The sequence below is a fragment of the Myotis myotis genome, unplaced genomic scaffold (genome assembly GCF_014108235.1).
Source record: "Myotis myotis isolate mMyoMyo1 unplaced genomic scaffold, mMyoMyo1.p scaffold_m19_p_66, whole genome shotgun sequence".
In the NCBI taxonomy this organism is placed as follows: domain Eukaryota; kingdom Metazoa; phylum Chordata; class Mammalia; order Chiroptera; family Vespertilionidae; genus Myotis; species Myotis myotis.
In genome coordinates this window covers 211,936-228,961 of record NW_023416375.1, presented here as the reverse complement: position 1 = coordinate 228,961, position 17,026 = coordinate 211,936, and the positions used below count along the sequence as shown (strand labels likewise).

Genomic DNA, 17,026 nt, shown 5'->3' with positions numbered 1-17,026 from the left:
ACAGTGCCCTTACATGACACAATAGACTAGATGGACTTGATTGATATTTTTAGGACATTTCACCCCAAAGCAGCACAATATACATTCTTTTAAAGTGCACATGGAAAATTTTCCAGAATAAACCTCATGTTTGGCCACGAAACAAATTTCAATACATTTAATAATATTGAAATCATATCAAGCATCTTCTCTGACCAAAATGATATGAAACCAAAATTAATTACAAGAAGAAACCTGAAAAACACACTAACACGTGGAGGATAAGTAACATGCTATTAAACAATGAATAGGTGAGCAAGAAATAAAATGATACCTTGAGACAAATAAAAATTAAAACACATCAGAGTTCTTAGCAATAAAGGACTACCTCAAAAAACAAGAAAAATCTCAAATAAACAATCTATCCTTACAAATTAAGAAACGAGAGCCCTAGCCTGTTTGGCTCAGTGGATATAGTGTTGGCCTGCAGACCAAACAATCCCAGGTTAGATTCTGGTCAAGGGCATGTACCCTGGTTGCAGGCTCCTCCCTGGACTGGGCCCTGGTCAGAGTATGTGTAGGAGGCAACCAATTAATGTGTTTCTCTCACATCAATGATGTTTCTCTTTGTCTTTCCTTCTTCCTTGCACTCTTTCTAAAAGATCAATGGAAAAATATCCTCAGGTGAGGATTAACAACAACAAAAAAAGATACTAGGAAAAGAAGAACACAAAGCCTAAAATGAGTAGAATAAAAGAAATAATAAAGATCAGAGCAGAAATAGATAAAATAGTCTAAAAAAATAGAAAAGATCAATGAAACTAAGAACTGGTTCTCTGAAAGGATAAGCAATTTGTTAAAACATTAGCCAGACTCCTTTAAAGAGAGAGAGGGGGGGGTTCAGGGCCCAAATACATAAAATGAGTGGTGAAAGTGGAGAGATGACAATTGACACCACAGAAATACAAAGGATCATATGAAAAGACTGCAAACAATTATATGGCAACAAATGGGCCAACCTGGAAGAAACAGATATATTTCTAGAAACATACAAACTTTCAAGACTGAATCAGGAAGAATATAAAATTTGAATTAACTGATCACTACTAAGGAAATCAAAACGGTAATAAAAAAAAAAAGTCCAATAAACAAAAGTTTAATACCAGATGGCTTCATAAATGAATTTTATCAAACATTTAAAGAGGAAAAAATACCTATTCTTTTGAAAGTTTTTCTAAAATTGAAGAGCAGGGAAGGCTCCCAAACTCATTTTATAAGGCCAGCATAACCTGGATACTAAATTCAGACACTATAAAAAAGTAAACTATGGGCCAGTATCCCTGATGAAAATAGATGTAAAAATTCTCAACAACATATTAGCAAACTGAATTCACTAATACATTAAAAGATCAGATAACATGATCAAGTGAGATTTATTCCTGGAATGCAGGGTTGGTTCAATATCAGCAAATCAATTAACATGATGCATCAAGTAAGCAAAATGAAGAATAAAAATTACATGATCACATAAATAGATTTAAAAAATCATTTAACAAAATCCAACATCCATTTATGGTAAACACTCTCAAAAAAATGGGGCTACAGGGAACACATCTCCACATAATAAAGGCCATGTCTGACAAACCCACAGCTAACATCATACTCAACAGTGAAAAGCTGAAAGTTTTATTTTTAATATTACAAACAATATAAGCATGTCCACTCCCACCATTTTTATTCAACATAGTATTAGAAATACTAGCCATTATATTCAGACAAGAAAAAGAAACAATTACATCTGAATTGTAAAGGAGAAGTAAAATTGTCATTATTTGAAGATGATGATACTGTACAGGCATGGCAAAAGGACTAGTTGGTTTACAGTTTGGAGTACAAGAAACAACTTATGACATTTTTTTGAGTTAATAAAGCTATTATAATTATAACCTGTATGCCTTTTTCCATATGAATAACTGCACATCTACTTTTGCCCACTCATGTATTTAGAGAATCCTAAAGACTCCACCAAAAATAATCAGAACTGCAAACCAAAAGCAAACCAAAACACAACACAAAACAAAAACTATTAGAACTAATAAATAAATTCAATAAGGTAGCATAATACACAATGAATTCTCAGAAATTGGTTGCATTTTTATACACTAATAACTTACTATCAGAAAGAGAAATTAAAAAAACAATCCATTTACAGTTGCATCAAAAAGAATACAATGCATAGAAATAAATTTAACCAACAAGGTAAAAGACCCATACTCAGAAAAGTATAACACACTGGAGAAATAGAAGAAGATACAAATAAGGCAAAAACGTGTCCATGGATAGGAAAAATTAACATCATTAAAATGTCTATACTACCCAAAGCAATCTTCAAATTTAATGCAATCCATATCAAAATACCAATGTCATATTTCATCGAACTAGAACAAATAATCCAAAACCTTTTATGGAAACACAAAAGACCCTGAATAGCCACAGCAATCTTGAGAAAGAAGAACACAGTTTGAGGTATCATGCTACCTGATATCAAACTATTATTTTAAGGCTATAGTAATAAAAACAGCATGGTACTGGCATAAACATGGACACCTAGGTCAGTGGAACAAAGTAGAGGGCCCAGAAATAAATTTACTCTGTGTTCAACTAACATATGACAAAGGAAGGAAGAATATAGTGTAAAAACAGTCTCTTCATTAAAAAGTGTTGGAAAAACTGGACAGATACACGTAAAAAAGTGAAACTAAACCACTTTCTTAGGCCATATAAAAAATAAACTTAAGGACTTCCAAAATGGCGACCAGCAGGAAGGTAGGGAGGGAGAGAGTGTGAGAGCGCAAGGAAGTGATAGAGGAGTGTGTGGACGCGTGTGGTGTGTGTATGAGCTAGGGACAGTTAGATTCTGCGGGTCTTCTAAGAGGCTGCTAAACCGGGCAGTCTTAGGCGGCGGAGTCCTCCTCCCTGCGGGGACTCTCCTGGGCAGCCAGCACAGGCACGGCGACCACGCCATCTTGGGAAACGGAGCTGCTTGAGACTAGGATCCTGGCCTCAGCACCACCCAGTCTGATCTCAGACGCATACCAGGACCCTGCAGCCACTGGGGACAGAGACCTGCGACCACAGCTACAGACCTGCGGACATCAAAAGTTCAGAAATCCCTGTGGCAGATCCGTGAGTAACAGAGCCCATCCCCCCTTCCCGCAGGCTTCCGGCAGCACCAGAGTAACTAACTGATAGACCCACCCCTTGCCGGGGCCTCAGCGCTCCAGGAACTTTAGCCTAGAAGTGCACGAGCACCTTGGAACTGATCCTAGTGCACTGCCAGCTTCTGAGCCCTGGGCTGGGAGCAAACGCAAGAAACCCCAGGAACTGAGCCTAGGCGCACTGCCGGCTTCTGAGCCATGGGCTGGGAGCAATTGCGCGAACACCGGGAATTGGTCCCACACATCACAAGACCAGGGACCCCGATTCTCTGGGCAGGTGGCAGCACCAAGCACCAGTGACTTGACTGTGTTTCTTTTCACCTGCCCCTGAGATCCTGATTTCCTGTGCATTCATACTAAGAGCCAGTGACTCCAATTCCTGGTGCAAGGGCACACAGGGACCCTGATTCTCAAGGCAAGGTCGCGCGAAGCAACAGAGACTCTGATACTGGATTCTGGGGAACTCTGACTCCTGGCGCACGCTAAGGGGCTCTGGTTTTCAACACGCTTCAGGGGGGTCTCTGTTTCAGCATGGTGCAGGCAGGGTACCTGATTCTAAGGGCGCGCACGAGGCCACATTGAGCGCTGACAACACTGACTCTGAGCGAGCCTGGTTCCCACCAACCCACAACAACCACACATCTTAGTGTCAGATCTCTTCAGTGACACTAGGGTGGTGGGAGGCTCCCACTGCACACAGCCCAGGCCCACACAAATTGACCTTTGAACCATCGGGAGATAATCAGAATGAAGAGACTAAACAACACCCAGAGGAAAGACAATGAGGAATCACCAAGAAAGGACATTAATGAAGTTGAAGCATGCAACATGACAGAAAAAGAATTCAGAATAATGGTTGTACAATTCATTCACCGGATGGATGAGAAAATCAACAACCTATGCAAGAATCAGGAGGAAATGAAAAGTGATATAGCTACAATCAAAAACACCATGGAAAGTTTCAACAGCAGACTAGAAGAAGCAGAGGACCGAATTAGTGAATTAGAAGATAAGGCAGAGAAACAAGCTCAATCTGAACAGCAACTGAAGAAAAAAATTAAAAAGCAGGAGGAGAGCCTAAGGGAGCTTCGGGACAACATGAAACGAAGTAACATAGGCATAATAGGGCTGCAAGAAGGACAAGAAGAGCAGCAAGGATTAGAAAATGTATTTGAAGAAATAATGTCAGAAAACTTCCCAGATATGGGGAAGAAAAAAATTACACAAGTACAGAGAGTCCCAAGCAAGATGAACCCCAAAAGACCCGCACCAAGACACGTCATAATAACGATGGCAAATGTACAAGACAAAGACAGAATCTTAAAGGCTGCAAGAGAGAAACAGAGAGTTACCTACAAAGGATCCCCCATCAGATTATCAAATGATTTCTCAACAGAAACACAACAGGCCAGAAAAGAATGGGCGGAAATTTATAAAGTGATGCAAAGCAAAGGACTGAATCCAAGAATACTCTACCCAGCAAGGCTATCATTCAAAATTGAAGGGGAAATAAGAAGCTTCACAGACAAAAAAAGGCTAAGGGAGTTTATCACCACCAAGCCAGCGATGCAAGAAATGCTAAAGGGACTGGTGTAAAAAGAAGATATAAAAAGCTCAGAAAGAAAAAAGCCACACAAAAAAAGAAATGGCTACAAACAAGTACCTTTCAATAATAACTTTAAACGTAAACGGACTAAATGCTCCAACCAAAAGACATCAAGTGGCTGAATGGATAAAAAAACATGACCCATACATCTGCTGTCTACAAGAGACCCACCTCATTAGAAGGGACTCACACAGATTGAAAGTGAAGGGATGGAATAATATCTTTCAGGCAAATGGAAAGAAAAAGAAAGCTGGGGTAGCAATACTTATATCGGACAAAATAGACCTCAAAGTGAAGGCCATAACAAGAGATAAGGAAGGCCACTTCATAATACTAAAGGGATCAATACAATAAGAAGATATAACTCTGGTAAACATATATGCACCCAATGCAGGAGCACCCCAATTCATAAAAAAACTCCTGGAAGATATCAAAGGAGAGATCGACAACAATACAATCATAGTAGGGGACTTTTTTTTTTTTTTAAATCTATTTTATTGATTTTTTTACAGAGAGGAAGGGACAGGGATAGAGAGTTAGAAACATTGATGAGAGAGAAACATCAATCAGCTGCCTCCTGCACGCCCCCTACTGGGGATGTGCCTGCAACCAAGGTACATGCCCTTGACCGGAATCGAACCTGGGACCCCTCAGTCCGCAGGCCGACGCTCTATCCACTGAGCCAAACCGGTGCTGGCTTGTAGGGGACTTTAATACACCACTGACATCACTGGATAAGTCCTCTAGAAATACAATCAGCAAAGAAACAGCAATCCTAAATGACTCACTAGATCAGATGGACTTAATAGACATCTTCAGAACACTTCACCCCAAAGCCACGGAATATACATTCCACTCTGATGCTCATGGGACATATTCAAAAATAGACCACATATTGGGTCACAAGCAAAATCTCCCCAAATACAAGAAGATTGAAATCATAAAAAGCATCTTCTCAGATCATGATGGCATAATATCAGAAATAAACTACAATAAAAACAACCCCAAATACTCAAACACTTGGAAGCTGAATAGCATGTTATTAAATATTGATTGGATTAACAATGAGATCAAAGAAGAAATAAAAAACATCCTGGAAACTAATGACAATGAAAACACAACAATCCAAAACCTATGGGACACAATGAAAGCAGTCCTGAGAGGGAAGTTTATAGCTCTACAGGCCTATTTCAAACACAAGAAAAAATGGTGGTAAATCATCTAACTCTACAACTCAAAGAATTAGAAAGACAGCAACAAGAAAACCCCAGAGTGAGCAGAAGGAAGGAGATAATAAAGATTAGAGCAGAAATAAATGACATAGAGACCAAAAAAACAATACAGAAAATAAATGAAACCAGGAGCTGGTTCTTTGAAAGGATAAACAAGGTTGACAAACCTCTAGCCAGACTCACCAAGAAGCAAAGAGAGAGGACCCAAATAAACAAAATCAGAAATTATAGAGGCGAAATAACAACAGACCCCACAGAAATACAAATGATTGTTAAAAAATACTATGGACAGCTCTACTCCAACAAACTAGACAACCTGGAGGAAATGGACAAATTCCTAGGAAAATACAACATTCCAAAACTCAATCAGGAAGAATCTAACAATCTCAACAGGCCAATAACTATGGAAGAAATTGAAGCAGTCATCAAAAAGCTTCCATCAAACAAAAGCCCAGGACCAGACAGCTTCACAGGGGAGTTTTACCAAACATTCAAGGAAGAACTAAAACCTATCCTCCTCAGACTACTACAAAAAATTCAAGAGGAAGGAACACTTCCAAGCTCATTCTATGAAGCCAGCATCACCCTAATACCAAAACCAGGTAAAGACAACACAATGAAAGAGAATTATAGGCCAATATCCCTCATGAACATAGATGCCAAAATCCTCAACAAAATCTTAGCAAATCAGATCCAGCAGTACATCAGAAAGATCATACACCATGACCAAGTAGGATTTATCCCAGGGATGCAAGGATGGTACAATATCCACAAATCAATAAATGTGATATATCACATAAACAAATTGAAAGAAAAAAACCACATGGTCATATCCATTGATGCAGAAAAAGCATTTGACAAAATCCAACACCCATTTTTGATAAAAACTCTCAGTAAGGCGGGAGTAGAAGGATCATACCTCAACATAATAAAAGCCATATATGACAGGCCCACAGCCAACATCATACTCAATGGACAAAAACTAACACCATCTCCCCTAAGAACAGGAACAAGACAGGGATGCCCACTCTCACCACTCCTGCTCAACATAGTACTGGAAGTATTAGCCATCGCAATTAGGCAAGAAGAAGAAATAAAAGGCATCCAAATTGGAAAAGAGGAAGTAAAACTGTCCTTATTTGCAGATGACATGATATTATACATACAAAACCCTAGAGACTGCATCAAAAAGCTACTAGACTTAATACATGAATTTGGCAATGTAGCAGGATACAAAATTAACCCAAAGAAACCTGAGGCATTTCTATACACCAATAGTGAACTTTCAGAAAGAGAGATTATAAAAACAATCCCGTTTACCATTGCACCAAAAAACTTAAGCTACCTAGGAATAAACTTAACTAAAGAGGTACAATACCTCTACTCAGAAAACTACAGGACATTGAAAAAAGAGATAGAAGAAGACATAAACAGATGGAAGAACATACCGTGTTCATGGGTTGGTAGAATCAACATCATTAAAATGTCCATACTACCCAAAGCAATCTATAAATTCAATGCACTTCCCATTAAAATACCAATGGCATACTTCACAGATCTAGAACAAACTCTCCAAAAATTCATTTGGAATAAAAAAAGACCCCGAATAGCTGCAGCAATCCTGAGAAAGAACAAAGTAGGTGGGATCTCAATATCAGATATCAAGATGTATTACAAAGCCACTGTTCTCAAAACTGCCTGGTACTAGCACAAGAACAGGCATATAGATCAATGGAATAGAATAGAGAGCCCAGAAATTGGCCCGAACCAATATGCTCAATTAAATATTTGACAAAGGAGGCGAGAACATACAATGGAGCCAAGATAGTCTCTTCAATAAATGGTGCTGGGAAAATTGGACAGATATATGCAAGAAAATGGAACTAGATCACCAACTTACACCATACACAAAAATAAACTCAAAATGGATAAAGGACTTAAATGTACGACAGGAAACCATAAAAATTCTAGAAGAATCCAAAGGCAACAAAATCTCAGACATATGCCGAAGCAATTTCTTCACTGATACAGCTCCTAGGGCACTTGAAACTAAAGAGAAAATGAACAAATGGGACTACATCAAAATAAAAAGCTTCTGCACAGCAAAAGAAACCATCAACAAAACAACGAGAAAACCCACTGTGTGGGAAAACATATTTCCCAATGTCATATCTGATAAGGGCCTAATCTCCAAAATTTATAGGGAACTCATACAACTTAACAAAAGGAAGATAAACAATCCAATCAAAAAATGGGCAAAGGACCTAAATAGACACCTTTCAAAAGAGGACATTCAGAAAGCCAAGAGACATATGAAAACATGCTCAAAGTCACTAATCATCCGAGAGATGCAAATCAAAACAACAATGAGATACCATCTCACACCTGTCAGACTGGCTATCATCAACAAATCAACAAACGACAAGTGCTGGAGAGGATGTGGAGAAAAAGGAACACTTGTGCACTGCTGGTGGGAATGCAGACTGGTGCAGCCACTATGGAAGACAGTATGGAGTTTCCTTAAAAAACTAAGAATGGAACTCCCATTTGACCCTGTGATCCCACTTCTAGGAATATATCCCAAGAAACCAGAAACACCAATCAGAAAGGATATATGCACCCCTATGTTCATAGCAGCACAATTCACCATAGCTAAGATCTGGAAACAGCCTAAGTGCCCATCAGTAGATGAATGGATCAGAAAACTGTGGTACATCTACACGATGGAATACTATGCTGCTCTAAAAAGGAAGGAACTCTTACCATTTGCAACGTCATGGATGGAACTGGAGAGCATTATGCTAAGTGAAATAAGCCAGTCAATGAAGGAAAAATACCACATGATCTCACTCATTCATGGATAATAGAGACCATTATAAACTTTTGAACAATAATAGATACAGAGGCAGAACTGCCTCAAACAGATTGTCAAACTGCAGCAGGAAGGCCGGGGAGGGTTGCGGGGCAGGAGGTAGGGGGGTAAGAGATCAACTAAAGGACTTGTATGCATGCATATAAGCATAACCAGTGGACATAAGACATTGGGGGATAGGGGAGGCTAGGGGACTGTCTAGGGCGGGGGGATAAAATGGACACATATGTAATATCCTTTGTAATACTTTAAGCAATAAAAAAAAAAAAAGAATAAAAAGCTTCTGCACAGCAAAAGAAACCATCAACAAAACAATGAGAAAACCCACTGCCTGGGAAAACATATTTGCCAATGTCATATCTGATAAGGGCCTAATCTCCAAAATTTATAGGGAACTCATACAACTTAACAAAAGGAAGATAAATAATCCATTCAAAAAATGGGCAAAGGACCTAAATAGACACCTTTCAAAAGAGGACATTCAGAAAGCCAAGAGACATATGAAAACATGCTCAAAGTCACTAATCATCCAAGAGATGCAAATCAAAACAACAATGAGGTACCATCTCACACCTGTCAGACTGGCTATCATCAACAAATCAACAAACGACAAGTGCTGGAGAGGATGTGGAGAAAAAGGAACACTTGTGCACTGCTGGTGGGAATGCAGACTGGTGCAGCCACTGTGGAAGACAGTATGTAGTTTCCTCAAAAAACTACAATTTGACCCTGTGATCCCACTTCTAGGAATATATCCCAAGAAACCAGAAACACCAATCAGAAAAGATATATGCACCCCTATGTTCATAGCAGCACAATTCACCATAGCTAAGATCTGGAAACAGCCTAAGTGCCCATCAGTAGATGATTGGATTAGAAAACTGTGGCACATCTACACGATGGAATACTATGCTGCTGTAAAAAAGAAGGAACTCTTACCATTTGCAATGGCATGGATGGAACTGGAGAGCATTATGCTAAATGAAATAAGCCAGTCAATGAAGGAAAAATACCACATGATCTCACTCATTCATGGATAATAGAGACCATTATAAACTTTTGAACAATAATAGATACAGAGGCAGAGCTGCCTCATACAGATTGTTAAACTGCAGCGGGAAGGCCGGGGAGGGTTGGGGGGCAGGAGGGAGGGGGGTAAGAGATCAACCAAAGGACTTGTATGCATGCATATAAGCATAACCATTGGACATAAGACACTGGGGGGTAGGGGAGGCCAGGGGATTGTCAAGGGCGGGGGAAAAAAAGGGACACATATGTAATACCCTTTGTAATACTGTAAGCAATAAAGAAAAAAAATTAAAAAAAAGAAAAAAAAAGTTGATAAATTATAACATAAAATTTTAAACAATATAGGCAATCTGTCTATATAAAAGGCTAAAAAAATAAAATAAAATAAACTTAAGCCAGTTTAAAAAATTGGATACAAAACCTGAAAACAAAACACCTAGAAGAAAACATAAGCAGAATGCTGTTTGAGCACTTTATAATGTATGTGTATCTTATCAATATGTTATTACATTTGAAACTAACATAATATTGTATGTCAACTATAAATGAAAACTGAATTTTTAAAAATTTATATTACATCATCTTAATAGAATAAAAGAGAAAAATCACATGATCATAATAGAAGCAAATAAAGCATTTGCTATACTATAATATTCTTTCGTGTTAAAAATTCTTAATAAATTGTGTATAGAAGGAACACGCTTCACCATAATGAAGGCAATCTATGACAAAATCACAACTAACATACTCAATGGTGGAAAATTGGAAGCTTTTTAAATAAAATATCAGGAATGAGACTAGGGTGCATTCTCACTACTCTTATTCAACACAGTACTGAAAGTTTTAGTTAGAGCAATTAGGCAAGACAAAGAAATAAAAGCCATCCAAATTGGAAATGAAGAAGTAAAATTGTTATAATTGCAGACAATATGATTTTATACTTAAAATTCCTAAAGACTAACCAAAAAACCATTGGAACCAATTAATGAATTCAGTAAAATTGCAGGATGTAAAATCAGCATACAGAAATCAGTTGTGTTTTCATACATCAACAATGAAACATCCGAAAAATAAAGAAAACTATTTCATTCACAGTAGCATCAAAAACAACACTTAGGAACAAGTTTAACCAGGGAAGTAAAAAACCTATGCAATGAAAACCATAAGGCTTTGATGAACGAAATTGAAAAAGACACAGGCAAATGGAAGATATCTCATACTTGTGGATTAGAAGAACTAATGCTGTTAAAATGTCCAGACCACTCAAAACCATCTATAGATTAAACACAATCCTTATCCTAAACCCAATGGCATTTTTTCACAGAAATATAAAATACAACCTTAAAATCTGTGTGGCCCCATAAAAACCCCCAACTGGTTAAATAATCCTGAGAAAGAAGAACAAAGCCAGAGGCATTACAATTTCTGCTTTCAAACTACTACAAAACTATAGTAATTAAAACAGTATGGTACTGGTATAAAAATAGGCACCTAGACCAATGAAACAGCATAGAGAGCCAAGAATTAAACTTCTACATATGTGGTCAACTAATATTAGACATAGGAGTAAAAAACACTCAATAGAGAAAGGATTGTTGCTGGAAGCAGGTCAATCCTTGCTGCTTGACACAGTCACTGCAGGGAAGAAACATCTGCACAGCATATGTTTCAAGGGACCTGGCATATATGGCATACTGTTCTTAATATGTTTGCTCCCCTTCTAGTGCTATGTGTTTTAACCAAGGTCACCTCTCCAAGAAAGGTTGTTTCCCCAGGTGGGGATTTTTTCCCTGGAGTTAGGGATTAACAGGACTAAGGAAGAGAATAAATCAGTGAAACCCTCTAGTGTTACAGAAATACCATGTACTACTTATGAAGAACTTGGACTAAGACTGTTTGCAATAAATTTGGGACTTGTTGGGCCCACATACCCAGGGGTCTGCCCACCAGGGAAAGCACCAAAGCCTATACCCCTGGAGACCCACCGACACAGGGAAGTCCCAGGGAAGGCAAGCAGGGAGGCTGGGAGGACATAACCTTTACTGGGTAGGATAATCTCCTTCAGTCACTTCCTTGTAGCCTATCAGTAGAGCAGTGACCTTGGAATAGCCCTTATAATGGAACACAGAGATTAACCTAGACAGGATTGAAGTCAACAGAACTAGATTAACAAACACCCTAACCTTTGGAATAGAATTGATAGGATTAAACTCAACAGAACTAGATTAACAAATGCCCTAACCTTTTGAATAGAATGGATAGGATTAAAATCAACTAGTATAAATACAGATGTAACAGGACAATAAAAACAAAACCTGGCTAGAGAACCTGGCTGGAGAACCAACTATGCTGATCAACTGAAAGCTGCCTCCATGTCATTCCTTCTTTGCTGACTCCATCCACACCTTTGGGAACCCCTGGATCTGCTGGGGATGGACCCCAACAGATTGTCTCTTCAATAAATGGTGTTGGACAACTGGATAACTGCATGCAGAAAAATAAATTGAGCCCCTATCTTACACCACTCACAAGAATGAACTCTAAATGGTGTAAGTTTTTAACATAAGACATGATACTATAAAGCTTATAGAAGTAAACATACAAAAGAAGCTCCTTGACATTGATGGTAGTAAAGATTCTTTGGATCTGACTCCAAAACACAAGTGACAAAAGCAAAAATAAAGTGGAAGCATGGTAAACTAAAAAGTTTCTGCACAGCAAGAGAAACAAACAAACAAAAAAGATCAGGTAACATGCAGAATAGGAAAAATATTTGCAAACCTTATATTGCATAAAGGGTTAATCTACAAAACACAATATCAAACTCCAAAATACAAAAATATAAAACTCCAAAAAATTTAAAAATGTGCAGAGAAAGTAAATAGACATTTTTCCAAAGAAGACATCCAATTGACCAAAAGGTACATGAAACGGATGCTGAACATAACTATTCATCAGAAAAATGCCAATGAAACCAAAATGAGATATCACCTTACTCCTGTTAAAATGACTATTATTAAGAAGATAAGAGAACAAGTGCTTGCAAAGATGTTGAGAAAAGGGAACCCCCATGTAATGATAGTAGCAATACAAATTTTTAGCTCAGTCTTCACCCTCTTGTAGTCTGGGACCCCTCGGAGGATGTCCACCTGCTGGCTTAGGCCCGCTCCCTGGGGGACCAGGCACAAGCTGGCAGTCAGACATCCCTCTGGCAGCCCAGCAGCCCTCGGGGGATGTCCACTTGCCAGCGGGGAGCATACCTAAGCTGCAGTCTGACATCCTTAGTGCTGCTGAGGAGGCGGGAGAGGCTCCCACCACCACTGCTGTACTAGCAGCCATCAGCCTGGCTTGTGCCTGAGAAGAGCTCCTGCTGTGCAAGCACACTCACCACCAGGGGGCAGCTCCTGCATTGAGCATCTGCCCCTTGGTGGTCAGTGTGTGTCATAGTGACCAGTCATTCCCAGTCATTCTGCTCTTAGGGTCAACTTGCATATTACCCTTTTATTATATAGGATAGAGGCCTGGTGCATGGGTGTGGGCCAGCTGGTTTGCCCTGAAGAGTGTCCCGGATCAGGGTGGGGGTCCTGCTGGGGAGCCTGGCCAGCCTGGGTGAGGGGCTGATGACTGTTTGCAGGCTGGTCACACCCCCTTCATGGTGGGGGTCCTCACTGGGGTGACTGGCCAGCCTGGGTGAGGGGCTGATGGCTGTTTGCAGGCTGGTCAAGCCCCCCCCCCCCCGTGGGGACCCTCACCCTATGGAGGTTTGGCCACCCTGGGTGAGGGCTGATGGCTGTTTGCAGGCTGGCCACACCCCCTTTAAGGTGGGAGTCCCCACTGGGGTGCCTGGCCAGTCTGGGTGAGAGGCTGAGGACTGTTTTCAGGCTGGCCAAGCCCCCCCCCCCGCCCCCCCCCCACCCCACCCCCCACCCCCCAGTGATGGAGCTCCCAGCCTCTCCTTTTTTCCTTTTTTTTAATTCTGGGATTTATTTACCTTATATAATTGAAACTGTTGCTTTGAGTGGAGCTCAGAGCCACCATGGCAGGGGGGAGGCTTGGCTTCCTGCTTGCTCCAGCTCCATGGCCACGGCTGGCCGAAAGCAGGTATCTGGGGTTTATTTGCTTTCTATAATTGAGACTTTGTTGCTTTGAGTGGAGCTCAGATCCACCACGGCAGTTGGGAAGCTTGGCTTCCTCCATAATTGGGGCAACCAAGCCTCCTGCTCACTCTAGCTCCGTGGCTGCCAGCCGCCATCTTGGTTTGGTTAATTTGCATATAGCCTCTCTGATTGGCTGGTGGGCATGGCTTAAGGCATAGCGAAGGTTTGGTCAATTTGCATGTTTGTCTTTTATTAGTGTAGATAGAACAACCATATGATCCAGCAATTTTACTTCTGTGTATATACCCTAGGAAGCAAGAACAGGCGATTGAAGAGATGCATGCACTCCCATATTTATTGCAGCATTATTCACAATAGCCAAGATTTTATACACATGCACGCACGTGTGTGCACTCGTGCACGCACACACACAGGAAGATTCTTAGTCTGTTGGATATATTGCCCGGATTTTTGAATGTTGAACCATCTTTACATGACTGAGATAAATCCCACTTGGTTGTGGAGAAGCATCTATACTAATAAAAGTGTAATATGGTAATTAGAGCAGACAGCCAAAAGACCTTCCAGCGTCTTCCCAGACAAAGCCGCAGTGGTGGAGGCCTAGCAGAGGCAGTTAAGGGCAATCAGGCTGGCAGGGGAGCAGTTAGGGGGGTGATCAGGCTGGCAGGGGAACAATTAGGGGGTGATCAGGCCAGCAGGAGAGTGGTTAGGGGTGATCAGGCTGACAGGGGAGCAGTTAGGGGCCATCAGGCAGGCAGGCAGGCAAGCGGTTAGGAGCCAGCAGTCCTGGATTGTGAGAGGGATGTCTAACTGCCGGTTGTGGGGTCAGGCCTAAACCAGCAGTTGGACATTCCCCAAGGGGTCTCGGATTGGAGAGGGTGCAGGCCAAGCTAAGGGACCCCCTCCCCCGTGCACGAATTTTGTGCACCAGACTCCTAGTTCTTTTATAAGAATGATTGGATTCAGTTTGCTAATATTTTCTTCATGAGAGAAGAAAATCCCAGCATTTGGAGAGCCTATCTAGGCTCAGAGACCTTGGCAAACTCTGTTATGTCCTCAGTGATCATATATCCCAGTGGTATGCTGGAACCAGTCTGTACTGGCTCATGAAAAGCATTTGCTAAATTTTTAGGAATTTCGTAATGCAATTACTAAGCACAGCTGAAAGGAATTTTTAGGGGTAAAATAGGCAGGTTTAGGAAGTTTTAGGAATTAGGGGTTCCATGGGGAGAGCCATAGGGCTGCAAAGCTGGAAGCTGCAGAAGGTATACATTTCCATAGAATAAGGACACTGGGAGCTGCAGAAGGTATACCATTACATAATAAAGGAAAGGAAGCCACTCCCTCAGAGAGGGAAGAGGAAGGGCAAAGGGAATAGAAAAACAATAAGGGAGAAGAAGGGAACCTCATGTGAGGTTTGAGCTCTGAAGCTGCTATAGTGACCAATCAGAGGTGATATCAAGACACAAAGGGCTATGAGATTTGGGGAATGGCCCCCCATAGTCCCGGATTGCAATAAATGTGACTCTTTAATTCGACTTCTTGAGCCGTCCTTCTGTGATTCACGGGGTTGGATTTACTTTTGGCAACCTGGTTGGAATGTATCTGGCTCAAAATTATGACCAAACCTGGCTAAAAAACTTGAAGAAATTAAAAAGGACATGGATGCCAAGAAGAAACCCCCTAATCCATGAGGCCAACTCCAGCACTGGCTCCAGAAAATCCTGACTCTCCTCTTCTCCAGGGCCTCCTTTACACCTGAACCAAAGTTTCTGTCTTTTGTCCAGTCTCAGCCTTTGCTTCAAGCACAAATGGGGCCACAAGTTAAGAACTGTGCTTACTTTCCCAACATCCTCACCTCTTCCCTTCCTCCTAGCAGCTTGGGAGGGCCTCAGACTGGATTATGGTGCTAGATTAGTAAACATGACCTTTAATTAGTAGTCTCTCCCTTATTCTTTGGGATTTTTTACTGCCTTTTTCAAAAGAAAAATCAATTAGTTTTGTATAGCTGATCAGATATAAATAAAGCTGACTTCACAGGTTAGCAATTATAATGGGTGTTTAAACATTTGGTACTAAATTATGTTACTTCAAGGTCACTAAAATTAAAGTCTAGAAGCCAGTTTCTGGTGAATTATCAATTTATTTTATACTGTTCTCAGTATAACTGACATATATAACTCCATAGTTGCTAATTTAACCAATAAGTCAATTTGCTACTCATCAACTGAGAAACTATATTCTGAGAACTCCATCAGGAATTGGGGAATCCTATCTAATAAAAGAGAAACATGGTAATTAGTGTATGACCCCTAACCTTCCCATTGGCTAATCAGGGCAATATGCAAATTAACTGCCAGCCAAGATGGCGGCCGGCAGCCAGGCAGCTTAAAGCGAACATGAGGCTTGCTTGCTTCAGTGATGGAGGACTCCAACGTTCCCCGCCTGCTGCTGCCGGCCTCTGAGCTGTGACTCTAAGCAACTATGTTACAAATATAGAAGCTAAACAAAACCCCAGAAACCTGCGTTAGTCTGCCGGGCTTCAGCCAGCAGGATCGCAACATTGTTTCAAATACAGAAGGTAAACAAAGGCCAGAAACCTGCTTTCAGCAGCGGAGGCCTAAGAGCTGGAGCCAAGCCTCAGAGCTAAAGCTGGCCCGAAATAAAAAGAAAAAAAAGAGAAAAAGGAGCGGTTGGGAGCTTCAGTCACCCGCCAGCCTGAAAACAGCCCTCAGCCCCTCACCCAGACTGGCCAGGCACCCCAGTGGGACCACCACCCTGAAGGGTGTGTGACCAGCTGCAAACAGCCATCATCCCCTCACCCAAAATGGCCAGGCACCCCAGAGGGACCCCCACCCTGATCCAGGACACCCTTCAGGGCAAACCAGCTGGCCCCCACCCATGCACCAGGCCTCTATCCTATATAGTAAAGGGTAATATGCCTCCCGGACCGGGATCACTGTGACAGGGAG

At 40.9% G+C, this 17,026-nt stretch overlaps 1 pseudogene; it reads left to right on the top strand.

Moving 5' to 3' along the window:
- The first annotated feature begins 12,480 nt into the window (after positions 1 to 12,480).
- Positions 12,481 to 16,324, top strand: LOC118659665 (annotated as a pseudogene).
- The last annotated feature ends 702 nt before the right edge of the window (positions 16,325 to 17,026 follow it).